This window comes from Garra rufa, chromosome 1, assembly GCF_049309525.1.
Source record: "Garra rufa chromosome 1, GarRuf1.0, whole genome shotgun sequence".
Classification (NCBI taxonomy): Eukaryota; Metazoa; Chordata; class Actinopteri; order Cypriniformes; family Cyprinidae; genus Garra; species Garra rufa.
In genome coordinates, this window is record NC_133361.1 from 67,973,587 (window position 1) to 67,990,694 (window position 17,108).

The 17,108-nt window shown below is 47.3% G+C and overlaps 6 non-coding genes across 6 annotated transcripts; all 6 read right to left on the bottom strand.

Moving 5' to 3' along the window:
• Positions 1-2,468: 2,468 nt before the first annotated feature.
• Positions 2,469-2,541, bottom strand: trnar-ccu (transfer RNA arginine (anticodon CCU)). The gene has a single exon. It is a non-coding gene; the product is annotated as a tRNA-Arg (tRNA).
• Positions 2,542-5,120: 2,579 nt separating this feature from the next.
• Positions 5,121-5,193, bottom strand: trnar-ccu (transfer RNA arginine (anticodon CCU)). The gene has a single exon. It is a non-coding gene; the product is annotated as a tRNA-Arg (tRNA).
• Positions 5,194-7,229: 2,036 nt separating this feature from the next.
• Positions 7,230-7,302, bottom strand: trnar-ccu (transfer RNA arginine (anticodon CCU)). The gene has a single exon. It is a non-coding gene; the product is annotated as a tRNA-Arg (tRNA).
• A 3,656-nt stretch (positions 7,303-10,958) lies between these two features.
• On the bottom strand, positions 10,959-11,031 carry trnar-ccu (transfer RNA arginine (anticodon CCU)). The gene has a single exon. It is a non-coding gene; the product is annotated as a tRNA-Arg (tRNA).
• A 2,579-nt stretch (positions 11,032-13,610) lies between these two features.
• On the bottom strand, positions 13,611-13,683 carry trnar-ccu (transfer RNA arginine (anticodon CCU)). Its single transcript has one exon. It is a non-coding gene; the product is annotated as a tRNA-Arg (tRNA).
• A 3,297-nt stretch (positions 13,684-16,980) lies between these two features.
• Positions 16,981-17,053, bottom strand: trnar-ccu (transfer RNA arginine (anticodon CCU)). The gene has a single exon. It is a non-coding gene; the product is annotated as a tRNA-Arg (tRNA).
• Positions 17,054-17,108: the final 55 nt, after the last annotated feature.

The window sequence follows — 17,108 nt, forward strand, 5'->3', positions numbered from 1 at the left end:
TCTAACTTGTCTTGCAGCACCTGGGCACATATAGAAGTGAAACAAGCTTAGCAGAGGATAGTTTCGATCCATCGACCTCTGGGTTATGGGCCCAGCACGCTTCCGCTGCACCACTCTGCTCGCCTTGATGTAGAGCCCGTGCACTGGTCTTTTCAACATAACTTGATTCTTGCACACATTTCTAACTTGTCTTGAAGCACTTGGGCACGAATAAAAGTGAAACAAGCTTAGCAGAGGATGGTTTCTATCCATCAACCTCTGGGTTATGGGCCCAGCACGCTTCCGCTGCGCCACTCTGCTTGACTTGATGTAGAGCTCGTGCACTGGTCTTTTCAACATAACATGATTCTTGCACAAATTTCTAACTTGTCTTGAAGCACTTGGGCACGAATAAAAGTGAAACAAGCTTAGCAGAGGATGGTTTCGTTCCAATTGACCTCTGGGTTATGGGCCCAGCACGCTTCCGCTGCTCCACTCTGCTTGACTTGATGTAGAGCTCGTGCACTGGTCTTTTCAACATAACATGAATCTTGCACACATTTCTAACTTGTCTTGAAGCACTTGGGCACAAATAAAAGTGAAACAAGCTTAGCGGAGGATGGTTTCGATCCATCGACCTCTGGGTTATGGGCCCAGCACGCTTCCGCTGCGCCACTCTGCTTGTCTTGATGTAAAGCTTGTGCACTGGTCTTTTCAACATAACATGATTCTTGCACAAATTTCTAACTTGTCTTGAAGCACTTGGGCACAAATAAAAGTGAAACAAGCTTAGCTGAGGATGGTTTCGATCCATCGACCTCTGGGTTATGGGCCCAGCACGCTTCCGCTGTGCCACTCTGCTCGCCTTGATGTAGAACCCATGCACTGGTCTTTTCAACATAACTTGATTCTTGCACACATTTCTAACTTGTCTTGCAGCACCTGGGCACATATAGAGGTGAAACAAGCTTAGCAGAGGATAGTTTCGATCCATCGACCTCTGGGTTATGGGCCCAGCACACTTCCGCTGCACCACTCTGCTCGCCTTGATGTAGAGCCCGTGCACTGGTCTTTTCAAAATAACTTGATTCTTGCACACATTTCTAACTTGTCTTGCAAGACCTGGGCACATATAAAAGTGAAACAAGATTAGCAGAGGATGGTTTCGATCCATCGACCTCTGGGTTATGGGCCCAGCATGCTTCCGCTGCACCACTCTGCTTGACTTGATGTAGAGCTCGTGCACTGGTCTTTTCAACATAACATGATTCTTGCACAAATTTCTAACTTGTCTTGAAGCACTTGGGCACGAATAAAAGTGAAACAAGCTTAGCAGAGGATGGTTTCGTTCCAATTGACCTCTGGGTTATGGGCCCAGCACGCTTCCGCTGCTCCACTCTGCTTGACTTGATGTAGAGCTCGTGCACTGGTCTTTTCAACATAACATGAATCTTGCACACATTTCTAACTTGTCTTGAAGCACTTGGGCACAAATAAAAGTGAAACAAGCTTAGCAGAGGATGGTTTCGATCCATCGACCTCTGGGTTATGGGCCCAGCACGCTTCCGCTGCGCCACTCTGCTTGTCTTGATGTAAAGCTTGTGCACTGGTCTTTTCAACATAACATGATTCTTGCACAAATTTCTAACTTGTCTTGAAGCACTTGGGCACAAAGAAAAGTGAAACAAGCTTAGCTGAGGATGGTTTCGATCCATCGACCTCTGGGTTATGGGCCCAGCACGCTTCCGCTGTGCCACTCTGCTCGCCTTGATGTAGAACCCATGCACTGGTCTTTTCAACATAACTTGATTCTTGCACACATTTCTAACTTGTCTTGCAGCACCTGGGCACATATAGAAGTGAAACAAGCTTAGCAGAGGATAGTTTCGATCCATCGACCTCTGGGTTATGGGCCCAGCACGCTTCCGCTGCACCACTCTGCTCGCCTTGATGTAGAGCCCGTGCACTGGTCTTTTCAAAATAACTTGATTCTTGCACACATTTCTAACTTGTCTTGCAAGACCTGGGCACATATAAAAGTGAAACAAGATTAGCAGAGGATGGTTTCGATCCATCGACCTCTGGGTTATGGGCCCAGCACGCTTCCGCTGCGCCACTCTGCTTGTCTTGATATAGAGCCTGTGCGCTGGTCTTTTCAACATAACATGATTCTTGCACATATTTCTAACTTGTCTTGCAGCACTTGGGCACATATAAAAGTGAAACAAGATTAGCAGAGGATGGTTTCGATCCATTGACCTCTGGGTTATGGGCCCAGCATGCTTCCGCTGCGCCACTCTGCTCACCTTGATGTAGAGCCCGTACACTGGTCTTTTCAACATCACTTGATTCTGGCACACGTTTCTAACTTGTCTTGCAGCACCTGAGCACATATAAAAGTGAAACAAGATCAGCAGAGGATGGTTTCGATCCATCGACTTCAGGGTTATGGGCCCAGCACGGCTTCGTTGCGCCACTCTGCTGAAAGTCACCCTAGATGGGACTCGAACCCACGATCCCTGGCTTAGGAGGCCAGTGCCTTATCCATTAGGCCACTGGGGCTGTCATGCAGCTGCTTACTTTTTCTTTTAGGTCTTCATCTCATTCAGCTTCTGGATTAACAACTTTTGTGAGAGGACCAAGTGACTTTAGGTTTTCACAAACAGGCTCTGAACATTTCTCTTTTTTGGGGGCTCTGTCATATATACAAGCGCAGAAGTCTTAGCAGAGGAAGGTTTCGATCCATCGACCTCTGGGTTATGGGCCCAGCATGCTTCCGCTGCGCCACTCTGCTTGACTTGATGTAGAGCTTGTGCACTGGTCTTTTCAACATAACATGATTCTTGCACAAATTTCCAACTTGTCTTGAAGCACTTGGGCATGAATAAAAGTGAAACAAGCTTAGCTGAGGATGGTTTCGATCCATCGACCTCTGGGTTATGGGCCCAGCACGCTTCCGCTGCGCCACTCTGCTTGATTTGATGTAGAGCTCATGCACTGGTCTTTTCAACATAACATGATTCTTGCACAAATTTCTAACTTGTCTTGAAGCACTTGGGCACGAATAAAAGTGAAACAAGCTTAGCTGAGGATGGTTTCGATCCATCGACCTCTGGGTTATGGGCCCAGCACGCTTCCGCTGTGCCACTCTGCTTGACTTGATGTAGGGCTCGTGCACTGGTCTTTTCAACATAACATGATTCTTGCACAAATTTCTAACTTGTCTTGAAGCACCTGGGCACAAATAAAAGTGAAACAAGCTTAGCAGAGGATGGTTTCGATCCATCGACCTCTGGGTTATGGGCCCAGCACGCTTCCGCTGCGCCACTCTGCTTGTCTTGATGTAAAGCTTGTGCACTGGTCTTTTCAACATAACATGATTCTTGCACAAATTTCTAACTTGTCTTGAAGCACTTGGGCACAAATAAAAGTGAAACAAGCTTAGCTGAGGATGGTTTCGATCCATCGACCTCTGGGTTATGGGCCCAGCACGCTTCCGCTGTGCCACTCTGCTCGCCTTGATGTAGAACCCATGCACTGGTCTTTTCAACATAACTTGATTCTTGCACACATTTCTAACTTGTCTTGCAGCACCTGGGCACATATAGAGGTGAAACAAGCTTAGCAGAGGATAGTTTCGATCCATCGACCTCTGGGTTATGGGCCCAGCACGCTTCCGCTGCACCACTCTGCTCGCCTTGATGTAGAGCCCGTGCACTGGTCTTTTCAAAATAACTTGATTCTTGCACACATTTCTAACTTGTCTTGCAAGACCTGGGCACATATAAAAGTGAAACAAGATTAGCAGAGGATGGTTTCGATCCATCGACCTCTGGGTTATGGGCCCAGCATGCTTCCGCTGCACCACTTTGCTTGACTTGATGTAGAGCTCGTGCACTGGTCTTTTCAACATAACATGATTCTTGCACAAATTTCTAACTTGTCTTGAAGCACTTGGGCACGAATAAAAGTGAAACAAGCTTAGCAGAGGATGGTTTCGTTCCAATTGACCTCTGGGTTATGGGCCAAGCACGCTTCCGCTGCTCCACTCTGCTTGACTTGATGTAGAGCTCGTGCACTGGTCTTTTCAACATAACATGAATCTTGCACACATTTCTAACTTGTCTTGAAGCACTTGGGCACAAATAAAAGTGAAACAAGCTTAGCAGAGGATGGTTTCGATCCATCGACCTCTGGGTTATGGGCCCAGCACGCTTCCGCTGCGCCACTCTGCTTGTCTTGATGTAAAGCTTGTGCACTGGTCTTTTCAACATAACATGATTCTTGCACAAATTTCTAACTTGTCTTGAAGCACTTGGGCACAAATAAAAGTGAAACAAGCTTAGCTGAGGATGGTTTCGATCCATCGACCTCTGGGTTATGGGCCCAGCACGCTTCCGCTGTGCCACTCTGCTCGCCTTGATGTAGAACCCATGCACTGGTCTTTTCAACATAACTTGATTCTTGCACACATTTCTAACTTGTCTTGCAGCACCTGGGCACATACAGAAGTGAAACAAGCTTAGCAGAGGATAGTTTCGATCCATCGACCTCTGGGTTATGGGCCCAGCACGCTTCCGCTGCACCACTCTGCTCGCCTTGATGTAGAGCCCGTGCACTGGTCTTTTCAAAATAACTTGATTCTTGCACACATTTCTAACTTGTCTTGCAAGACCTGGGCACATATAAAAGTGAAACAAGATTAGCAGAGGATGGTTTCGATCCATCGACCTCTGGGTTATGGGCCCAGCACGCTTCCGCTGCACCACTCTGCTTGTCTTGATATAGAGCCTGTGCGCTGGTCTTTTCAACATAACATGATTCTTGCACATATTTCTAACTTGTCTTGCAGCACTTGGGCACATATAAAAGTGAAACAAGATTAGCAGAGGATGGTTTCGATCCATTGACCTCTGGGTTATGGGCCCAGCATGCTTCCGCTGCGCCACTCTGCTCACCTTGATGTAGAGCCCGTACACTGGTCTTTTCAACATCACTTGATTCTGGCACACGTTTCTAACTTGTCTTGCAGCACCTGAGCACATATAAAAGTGAAACAAGATCAGCAGAGGATGGTTTCGATCCATCGACTTCAGGGTTATGGGCCCAGCACGGCTTCGTTGCGCCACTCTGCTGAAAGTCACCCTAGATGGGACTCGAACCCACGATCCCTGGCTTAGGAGGCCAGTGCCTTATCCATTAGGCCACTGGGGCTGTCATGCAGCTGCTTACTTTTTCTTTTAGGTCTTCATCTCATTCAGCTTCTGGATTAACAACTTTTGTGAGAGGACCAAGTGACTTTAGGTTTTCACAAACAGGCTCTGAACATTTCTCTTTTTTGGGGGCTCTGTCATATATACAAGCGCAGAAGTCTTAGCAGAGGAAGGTTTCGATCCATCGACCTCTGGGTTATGGGCCCAGCATGCTTCCGCTGCACCACTCTGCTTGACTTGATGTAGAGCTCGTGCACTGGTCTTTTCAACATAACATGATTCTTGCACAAATTTCTAACTTGTCTTGAAGCACTTGGGCACAAATAAAAGTGAAACAAGCTTAGCAGAGGATGGTTTCGTTCCAATTGACCTCTGGGTTATGGGCCCAGCACGCTTCCGCTGCTCCACTCTGCTTGACTTGATGTAGAGCTCGTGCACTGGTCTTTTCAACATAACGAATCTTGCACACATTTCTAACTTGTCTTGCAGCACCTGGGCACATATAAAAGTGACACAAGCTTAGCAGAGGAAGGTTTCGATCCATCGACCTCTGGGTTATGGGCCCAGCACGCTTCCGCTGCGCCACTCTGCTTGACTTGATGTAGAGCTCGTGCACTGGTCTTTCAACATAACATGATTCTTGCACAAATTTCTAACTTGTCTTGAAGCACTTGGGCACGAATAAAAGTGAAACAAGCTTAGCAGAGGATGGTTTCGTTCCATCGACCTCTGGGTTATGGGCCCAGCACGCTTCCGCTGCGCCACTCTGCTTGACTTGATGTAGAGCTCGTGCACTGGTCTTTTCAACATAACATGAATCTTGCACACATTTCTAACATGTCTTGAAGCACTTGGGCACAAATAAAAGTGAAACAAGCTTAGCAGAGGATGGTTTCGATCCATCGACCTCTTGGTTATGGGCCCAGCACGCTTCCGCTGCGCCACTCTGCTTGACTTGATGTAGAGCTCGTGCACTGGTCTTTTCAACATAACATGATTCTTGCACAAATTTCTAACTTGTCTTGAAGCACTTGGGCACGAATAAAAGTGAAACAAGCTTAGCAGAGGATGGTTTCGTTCCATCAACCTCTGGGTTATGGGCCCAGCACGCTTCCGCTGCGCCACTCTGCTTGACTTGATGTAGAGCTCGTGCACTGGTCTTTTCAACATAACATGAATCTTGCACACATTTCTAACATGTCTTGAAGCACTTGGGCACAAATAAAAGTGAAACAAGCTTAGCAGAGGATGGTTTCGATCCATCGACCTCTTGGTTATGGGCCCAGCACGCTTCCGCTGCGCCACTCTGCTTGACTTGATGTAGAGCTCGTGCACTGGTCTTTTCAACATAACATGATTCTTGCACAAATTTCTAACTTGTCTTGAAGCACTTGGGCACAAATAAAAGTGAAACAAGCTTAGCAGAGGATGGTTTCGATCCATCGACCTCTGGGTTATGGGCCCAGCACGCTTCCGCTGTGCCACTCTGCTCGCCTTGATGTAGAGCCCATGCACTGGTCTTTTCAACATAACTTGATTCTTGCACACATTTCTGACTTGCCTTTCAGCACCTGGGCACATATAAAAGTGACACAAGCTTAGCAGAGGAAGGTTTCGATCCATCGACCTCTGGGTTATGGGCCCAGCACGCTTCCGCTGCGCCACTCTGCTTGTCTTGATATAGAGCCTGTGCGCTGGTCTTTTCAACATAACATGATTCTTGCACATATTTCTAACTTGTCTTGCAGCACTTGGGCACATATAAAAGTGAAACAAGATTAGCAGAGGATGGTTTCGATCCATTGACCTCTGGGTTATGGGCCCAGCATGCTTCCGCTGCGCCACTCTGCTCACCTTGATGTAGAGCCCGTACACTGGTCTTTTCAACATCACTTGATTCTGGCACACGTTTCTAACTTGTCTTGCAGCACCTGAGCACATATAAAAGTGAAACAAGATCAGCAGAGGATGGTTTCGATCCATCGACTTCAGGGTTATGGGCCCAGCACGGCTTCGTTGCGCCACTCTGCTGAAAGTCACCCTAGATGGGACTCGAACCCACGATCCCTGGCTTAGGAGGCCAGTGCCTTATCCATTAGGCCACTGGGGCTGTCATGCAGCTGCTTACTTTTTCTTTTAGGTCTTCATCTCATTCAGCTTCTGGATTAACAACTTTTGTGAGAGGACCAAGTGACTTTAGGTTTTCACAAACAGGCTCTGAACATTTCTCTTTTTTGGGGGCTCTGTCATATATACAAGCGCAGAAGTCTTAGCAGAGGAAGGTTTCGATCCATCGACCTCTGGGTTATGGGCCCAGCATGCTTCCGCTGCACCACTCTGCTTGACTTGATGTAGAGCTCGTGCACTGGTCTTTTCAACATAACATGATTCTTGCACAAATTTCTAACTTGTCTTGAAGCACTTGGGCACAAATAAAAGTGAAACAAGCTTAGCAGAGGATGGTTTCGTTCCAATTGACCTCTGGGTTATGGGCCCAGCACGCTTCCGCTGCTCCACTCTGCTTGACTTGATGTAGAGCTCGTGCACTGGTCTTTTCAACATAACGAATCTTGCACACATTTCTAACTTGTCTTGCAGCACCTGGGCACATATAAAAGTGACACAAGCTTAGCAGAGGAAGGTTTCGATCCATCGACCTCTGGGTTATGGGCCCAGCACGCTTCTGCTGCGCCACTCTGCTTGACTTGATGTAGAGCTCGTGCACTGGTCTTTCAACATAACATGATTCTTGCACAAATTTCTAACTTGTCTTGAAGCACTTGGGCACGAATAAAAGTGAAACAAGCTTAGCAGAGGATGGTTTCGTTCCATCGACCTCTGGGTTATGGGCCCAGCACGCTTCCGCTGCGCCACTCTGCTTGTCTTGATGTAGAGCTCGTGCACTGGTCTTTTCAACATAACATGAATCTTGCACACATTTCTAACATGTCTTGAAGCACTTGGGCACAAATAAAAGTGAAACAAGCTTAGCAGAGGATGGTTTCGATCCATCGACCTCTTGGTTATGGGCCCAGCACGCTTCCGCTGCGCCACTCTGCTTGACTTGATGTAGAGCTCGTGCACTTGTCTTTTCAACATAACATGATTCTTGCACAAATTTCTAACTTGTCTTGAAGCACTTGGGCACGAATAAAAGTGAAACAAGCTTAGCAGAGGATGGTTTCGTTCCATCGACCTCTGGGTTATGGGCCCAGCACGCTTCCGCTGCGCCACTCTGCTTGACTTGATGTAGAGCTCGTGCACTGGTCTTTTCAACATAACATGAATCTTGCACACATTTCTAACATGTCTTGAAGCACTTGGGCACAAATAAAAGTGAAACAAGCTTAGCAGAGGATGGTTTCGATCCATCGACCTCTTGGTTATGGGCCCAGCACGCTTCCGCTGCGCCACTCTGCTTGACTTGATGTAGAGCTCGTGCACTGGTCTTTTCAACATAACATGATTCTTGCACAAATTTCTAACTTGTCTTGAAGCACTTGGGCACAAATAAAAGTGAAACAAGCTTAGCAGAGGATGGTTTCGATCCATCGACCTCTGGGTTATGGGCCCAGCACGCTTCCGCTGTGCCACTCTGCTCGCCTTGATGTAGAGCCCATGCACTGGTCTTTTCAACATAACTTGATTCTTGCACACATTTCTGACTTGCCTTTCAGCACCTGGGCACATATAAAAGTGACACAAGCTTAGCAGAGGAAGGTTTCGATCCATCGACCTCTGGGTTATGGGCCCAGCACGCTTCCGCTGCGCCACTCTGCTTGACTTGATGTAGAGCTCGTGCACTGGTCTTTTCAACATAACATGATTCTTGCACAAATTTCCAACTTGTCTTGAAGCACTTGGGCACAAATAAAAGTGAAACAAGCTTAGCTGAGGATGGTTTCGATCCATCGACCTCTGGGTTATGGGCCCAGCACGCTTCCGCTGTGCCACTCTGCTTGACTTGATGTAGGGCTCGTGCACTGGTCTTTTCAACATAACATGATTCTTGCACAAATTTCTAACTTGTCTTGAAGCACCTGGGCACAAATAAAAGTGAAACAAGCTTAGCAGAGGATGGTTTCGATCCATCGACCTCTGGGTTATGGGCCCAGCACGCTTCCGCTGCGCCACTCTGCTTGTCTCGATGTAAAGCCTGTGCACTGGTCTTTTCAACATAACTTGAATCTTGCACACATTTCCAACTTGTCTTGCAGCACCTGGGCACATATAAAAGTGACACAAGTTTAGCAGAGGATGGTTTCGATCCATCGACCTCTGGGTAATGGGCCCAGCACGCTTCCGCTGCGCCACTCTGCTTGACTTGATATAGAGCTCGTGCACTGGTCTTTTCAACATAACATTATCCTTGCACAAATTTCTAACTTGTCTTGAAGCACTTGGGCATGAATAAAAGTGAAACAAGCTTAGCAGAGGATGTTTTCGATCCATCGACCTCTGGGTTATGGGCCCTGCACGCTTCCGCTGTGCTACTCTGCTTGACTTGATGTAGAGCTTGTGCACTGGTCTTTTCAACATAACATGAATCTTGCACAAATTTCTAACTTGTCTTGAAGCACTTGGGCACGAATAAAAGTGAAACAAGCTTAGCAGAGGATGGTTTCGATCCATCGACCTCTGGGTTATGGGCCCAGCACGCTTCCGCTGCGCCACTCTGCTTGACTTGATGTAGAGCTCGTGCACTGGTCTTTTCAACATAACATGAATCTTGCACACATTTCTAACTTGTCTTGAAGCACTTGGGCACAAATAAAAGTGAAACAAGCTTAGCAGAGGATGGTTTCAATCCATCGACCTCTGGGTTATGGGCCCAGCACACTTCCGCTGCGCCACTCTGCTTGATTTGATGTAGAGCTCATGCACTGGTCTTTTCAACATAACATGATTCTTGCACAAATTTCTAACTTGTCTTGAAGCACTTGGGCACAAATAAAAGTGAAACAAGCTTAGCTGAGGATGGTTTCGATCCATCGACCTCTGGGTTATGGGCCCAGCACGCTTCCGCTGTGCCACTCTGCTCGCCTTGATGTAGAACCCATGCACTGGTCTTTTCAACATAACTTGATTCTTGCACACATTTCTAACTTGTCTTGCAGCACCTGGGCACATATAGAAGTGAAACAAGCTTAGCAGAGGATAGTTTCGATCCATCGACCTCTGGGTTATGGGCCCAGCACGCTTCCGCTGCACCACTCTGCTCGCCTTGATGTAGAGCCCGTGCACTGGTCTTTTCAAAATAACTTGATTCTTGCACACATTTCTAACTTGTCTTGCAAGACCTGGGCACATATAAAAGTGAAACAAGATTAGCAGAGGATGGTTTCGATCCATCGACCTCTGGGTTATGGGCCCAGCACGCTTCCGCTGCGCCACTCTGCTTGTCTTGATATAGAGCCTGTGCGCTGGTCTTTTCAACATAACATGATTCTTGCACATATTTCTAACTTGTCTTGCAGCACTTGGGCACATATAAAAGTGAAACAAGATTAGCAGAGGATGGTTTCGATCCATTGACCTCTGGGTTATGGGCCCAGCATGCTTCCGCTGCGCCACTCTGCTCACCTTGATGTAGAGCCCGTACACTGGTCTTTTCAACATCACTTGATTCTGGCACACGTTTCTAACTTGTCTTGCAGCACCTGAGCACATATAAAAGTGAAACAAGATCAGCAGAGGATGGTTTCGATCCATCGACTTCAGGGTTATGGGCCCAGCACGGCTTCGTTGCGCCACTCTGCTGAAAGTCACCCTAGATGGGACTCGAACCCACGATCCCTGGCTTAGGAGGCCAGTGCCTTATCCATTAGGCCACTGGGGCTGTCATGCAGCTGCTTACTTTTTCTTTTAGGTCTTCATCTCATTCAGCTTCTGGATTAACAACTTTTGTGAGAGGACCAAGTGACTTTAGGTTTTCACAAACAGGCTCTGAACATTTCTCTTTTTTGGGGGCTCTGTCATATATACAAGCGCAGAAGTCTTAGCAGAGGAAGGTTTCGATCCATCGACCTCTGGGTTATGGGCCCAGCATGCTTCCGCTGCGCCACTCTGCTTGACTTGATGTAGAGCTTGTGCACTGGTCTTTTCAACATAACATGATTCTTGCACAAATTTCCAACTTGTCTTGAAGCACTTGGGCATGAATAAAAGTGAAACAAGCTTAGCTGAGGATGGTTTCGATCCATCGACCTCTGGGTTATGGGCCCAGCACGCTTCCGCTGCGCCACTCTGCTTGATTTGATGTAGAGCTCATGCACTGGTCTTTTCAACATAACATGATTCTTGCACAAATTTCTAACTTGTCTTGAAGCACTTGGGCACGAATAAAAGTGAAACAAGCTTAGCTGAGGATGGTTTCGATCCATCGACCTCTGGGTTATGGGCCCAGCACGCTTCCGCTGTGCCACTCTGCTTGACTTGATGTAGGGCTCGTGCACTGGTCTTTTCAACATAACATGATTCTTGCACAAATTTCTAACTTGTCTTGAAGCACCTGGGCACAAATAAAAGTGAAACAAGCTTAGCTGAGGATGGTTTCGATCCATCGACCTCTGGGTTATGGGCCCAGCACGCTTCCGCTGTGCCACTCTGCTTGACTTGATGTAGGGCTCGTGCACTGGTCTTTTCAACATAACATGATTCTTGCACAAATTTCTAACTTGTCTTGAAGCACTTGGGCACAAATAAAAGTGAAACAAGCTTAGCTGAGGATGGTTTCGATCCATCGACCTCTGGGTTATGGGCCCAGCACGCTTCCGCTGTGCCACTCTGCTCGCCTTGATGTAGAACCCATGCACTGGTCTTTTCAACATAACTTGATTCTTGCACACATTTCTAACTTGTCTTGCAGCACCTGGGCACATATAGAGGTGAAACAAGCTTAGCAGAGGATAGTTTCGATCCATCGACCTCTGGGTTATGGGCCCAGCACGCTTCCGCTGCACCACTCTGCTCGCCTTGATGTAGAGCCCGTGCACTGGTCTTTTCAAAATAACTTGATTCTTGCACACATTTCTAACTTGTCTTGCAAGACCTGGGCACATATAAAAGTGAAACAAGATTAGCAGAGGATGGTTTCGATCCATCGACCTCTGGGTTATGGGCCCAGCATGCTTCCGCTGCACCACTTTGCTTGACTTGATGTAGAGCTCGTGCACTGGTCTTTTCAACATAACATGATTCTTGCACAAATTTCTAACTTGTCTTGAAGCACTTGGGCACGAATAAAAGTGAAACAAGCTTAGCAGAGGATGGTTTCGTTCCAATTGACCTCTGGGTTATGGGCCAAGCACGCTTCCGCTGCTCCACTCTGCTTGACTTGATGTAGAGCTCGTGCACTGGTCTTTTCAACATAACATGAATCTTGCACACATTTCTAACTTGTCTTGAAGCACTTGGGCACAAATAAAAGTGAAACAAGCTTAGCAGAGGATGGTTTCGATCCATCGACCTCTGGGTTATGGGCCCAGCACGCTTCCGCTGCGCCACTCTGCTTGTCTTGATGTAAAGCTTGTGCACTGGTCTTTTCAACATAACATGATTCTTGCACAAATTTCTAACTTGTCTTGAAGCACTTGGGCACAAATAAAAGTGAAACAAGCTTAGCTGAGGATGGTTTCGATCCATCGACCTCTGGGTTATGGGCCCAGCACGCTTCCGCTGTGCCACTCTGCTCGCCTTGATGTAGAACCCATGCACTGGTCTTTTCAACATAACTTGATTCTTGCACACATTTCTAACTTGTCTTGCAGCACCTGGGCACATACAGAAGTGAAACAAGCTTAGCAGAGGATAGTTTCGATCCATCGACCTCTGGGTTATGGGCCCAGCACGCTTCCGCTGCACCACTCTGCTCGCCTTGATGTAGAGCCCGTGCACTGGTCTTTTCAAAATAACTTGATTCTTGCACACATTTCTAACTTGTCTTGCAAGACCTGGGCACATATAAAAGTGAAACAAGATTAGCAGAGGATGGTTTCGATCCATCGACCTCTGGGTTATGGGCCCAGCACGCTTCCGCTGCACCACTCTGCTTGTCTTGATATAGAGCCTGTGCGCTGGTCTTTTCAACATAACATGATTCTTGCACATATTTCTAACTTGTCTTGCAGCACTTGGGCACATATAAAAGTGAAACAAGATTAGCAGAGGATGGTTTCGATCCATTGACCTCTGGGTTATGGGCCCAGCATGCTTCCGCTGCGCCACTCTGCTCACCTTGATATAGAGCCCGTACACTGGTCTTTTCAACATCACTTGATTCTGGCACACGTTTCTAACTTGTCTTGCAGCACCTGAGCACATATAAAAGTGAAACAAGATCAGCAGAGGATGGTTTCGATCCATCGACTTCAGGGTTATGGGCCCAGCACGGCTTCGTTGCGCCACTCTGCTGAAAGTCACCCTAGATGGGACTCGAACCCACGATCCCTGGCTTAGGAGGCCAGTGCCTTATCCATTAGGCCACTGGGGCTGTCATGCAGCTGCTTACTTTTTCTTTTAGGTCTTCATCTCATTCAGCTTCTGGATTAACAACTTTTGTGAGAGGACCAAGTGACTTTAGGTTTTCACAAACAGGCTCTGAACATTTCTCTTTTTTGGGGGCTCTGTCATATATACAAGCGCAGAAGTCTTAGCAGAGGAAGGTTTCGATCCATCGACCTCTGGGTTATGGGCCCAGCATGCTTCCGCTGCACCACTCTGCTTGACTTGATGTAGAGCTCGTGCACTGGTCTTTTCAACATAACATGATTCTTGCACAAATTTCTAACTTGTCTTGAAGCACTTGGGCACAAATAAAAGTGAAACAAGCTTAGCAGAGGATGGTTTCGTTCCAATTGACCTCTGGGTTATGGGCCCAGCACGCTTCCGCTGCTCCACTCTGCTTGACTTGATGTAGAGCTCGTGCACTGGTCTTTTCAACATAACGAATCTTGCACACATTTCTAACTTGTCTTGCAGCACCTGGGCACATATAAAAGTGACACAAGCTTAGCAGAGGAAGGTTTCGATCCATCGACCTCTGGGTTATGGGCCCAGCACGCTTCCGCTGCGCCACTCTGCTTGACTTGATGTAGAGCTCGTGCACTTGTCTTTTCAACATAACATGATTCTTGCACAAATTTCTAACTTGTCTTGAAGCACTTGGGCACGAATAAAAGTGAAACAAGCTTAGCAGAGGATGGTTTCGTTCCATCGACCTCTGGGTTATGGGCCCAGCACGCTTCCGCTGCGCCACTCTGCTTGACTTGATGTAGAGCTCGTGCACTGGTCTTTTCAACATAACATGAATCTTGCACACATTTCTAACATGTCTTGAAGCACTTGGGCACAAATAAAAGTGAAACAAGCTTAGCAGAGGATGGTTTCGATCCATCGACCTCTTGGTTATGGGCCCAGCACGCTTCCGCTGCGCCACTCTGCTTGACTTGATGTAGAGCTCGTGCACTGGTCTTTTCAACATAACATGATTCTTGCACAAATTTCTAACTTGTCTTGAAGCACTTGGGCACAAATAAAAGTGAAACAAGCTTAGCAGAGGATGGTTTCGATCCATCGACCTCTGGGTTATGGGCCCAGCACGCTTCCGCTGTGCCACTCTGCTCGCCTTGATGTAGAGCCCATGCACTGGTCTTTTCAACATAACTTGATTCTTGCACACATTTCTGACTTGCCTTTCAGCACCTGGGCACATATAAAAGTGACACAAGCTTAGCAGAGGAAGGTTTCGATCCATCGACCTCTGGGTTATGGGCCCAGCACGCTTCCGCTGCGCCACTCTGCTTGACTTGATGTAGAGCTCGTGCACTGGTCTTTTCAACATAACATGATTCTTGCACAAATTTCCAACTTGTCTTGAAGCACTTGGGCACAAATAAAAGTGAAACAAGCTTAGCTGAGGATGGTTTCGATCCATCGACCTCTGGGTTATGGGCCCAGCACGCTTCCGCTGTGCCACTCTGCTTGACTTGATGTAGGGCTCGTGCACTGGTCTTTTCAACATAACATGATTCTTGCACAAATTTCTAACTTGTCTTGAAGCACCTGGGCACAAATAAAAGTGAAACAAGCTTAGCAGAGGATGGTTTCGATCCATCGACCTCTGGGTTATGGGCCCAGCACGCTTCCGCTGCGCCACTCTGCTTGTCTCGATGTAAAGCCTGTGCACTGGTCTTTTCAACATAACTTGAATCTTGCACACATTTCCAACTTGTCTTGCAGCACCTGGGCACATATAAAAGTGACACAAGTTTAGCAGAGGATGGTTTCGATCCATCGACCTCTGGGTAATGGGCCCAGCACGCTTCCGCTGCGCCACTCTGCTTGACTTGATATAGAGCTCGTGCACTGGTCTTTTCAACATAACATTATCCTTGCACAAATTTCTAACTTGTCTTGAAGCACTTGGGCATGAATAAAAGTGAAACAAGCTTAGCAGAGGATGTTTTCGATCCATCGACCTCTGGGTTATGGGCCCTGCACGCTTCCGCTGTGCTACTCTGCTTGACTTGATGTAGAGCTTGTGCACTGGTCTTTTCAACATAACATGAATCTTGCACAAATTTCTAACTTGTCTTGAAGCACTTGGGCACGAATAAAAGTGAAACAAGCTTAGCAGAGGATGGTTTCGATCCATCGACCTCTGGGTTATGGGCCCAGCACGCTTCCGCTGCGCCACTCTGCTTGACTTGATGTAGAGCTCGTGCACTGGTCTTTTCAACATAACATGAATCTTGCACACATTTCTAACTTGTCTTGAAGCACTTGGGCACAAATAAAAGTGAAACAAGCTTAGCAGAGGATGGTTTCAATCCATCGACCTCTGGGTTATGGGCCCAGCACACTTCCGCTGCGCCACTCTGCTTGATTTGATGTAGAGCTCATGCACTGGTCTTTTCAACATAACATGATTCTTGCACAAATTTCTAACTTGTCTTGAAGCACTTGGGCACAAATAAAAGTGAAACAAGCTTAGCTGAGGATGGTTTCGATCCATCGACCTCTGGGTTATGGGCCCAGCACGCTTCCGCTGTGCCACTCTGCTCGCCTTGATGTAGAACCCATGCACTGGTCTTTTCAACATAACTTGATTCTTGCACACATTTCTAACTTGTCTTGCAGCACCTGGGCACATATAGAAGTGAAACAAGCTTAGCAGAGGATAGTTTCGATCCATCGACCTCTGGGTTATGGGCCCAGCACGCTTCCGCTGCACCACTCTGCTCGCCTTGATGTAGAGCCCGTGCACTGGTCTTTTCAAAATAACTTGATTCTTGCACACATTTCTAACTTGTCTTGCAAGACCTGGGCACATATAAAAGTGAAACAAGATTAGCAGAGGATGGTTTCGATCCATCGACCTCTGGGTTATGGGCCCAGCACGCTTCCGCTGCGCCACTCTGCTTGTCTTGATATAGAGCCTGTACGCTGGTCTTTTCAACATAACATGATTCTTGCACATATTTCTAACTTGTCTTGCAGCACTTGGGCACATATAAAAGTGAAACAAGATTAGCAGAGGATGGTTTCGATCCATTGACCTCTGGGTTATGGGCCCAGCATGCTTCCGCTGCGCCACTCTGCTCACCTTGATGTAGAGCCCGTACACTGGTCTTTTCAACATCACTTGATTCTGGCACACGTTTCTAACTTGTCTTGCAGCACCTGAGCACATATAAAAGTGAAACAAGATCAGCAGAGGATGGTTTCGATCCATCGACTTCAGGGTTATGGGCCCAGCACGGCTTCGTTGCGCCACTCTGCTGAAAGTCACCCTAGATGGGACTCGAACCCACGATCCCTGGCTTAGGAGGCCAGTGCCTTATCCATTAGGCCACTGGGGCTGTCATGCAGCTGCTTACTTTTTCTTTTAGGTCTTCATCTCATTCAGCTTCTGGA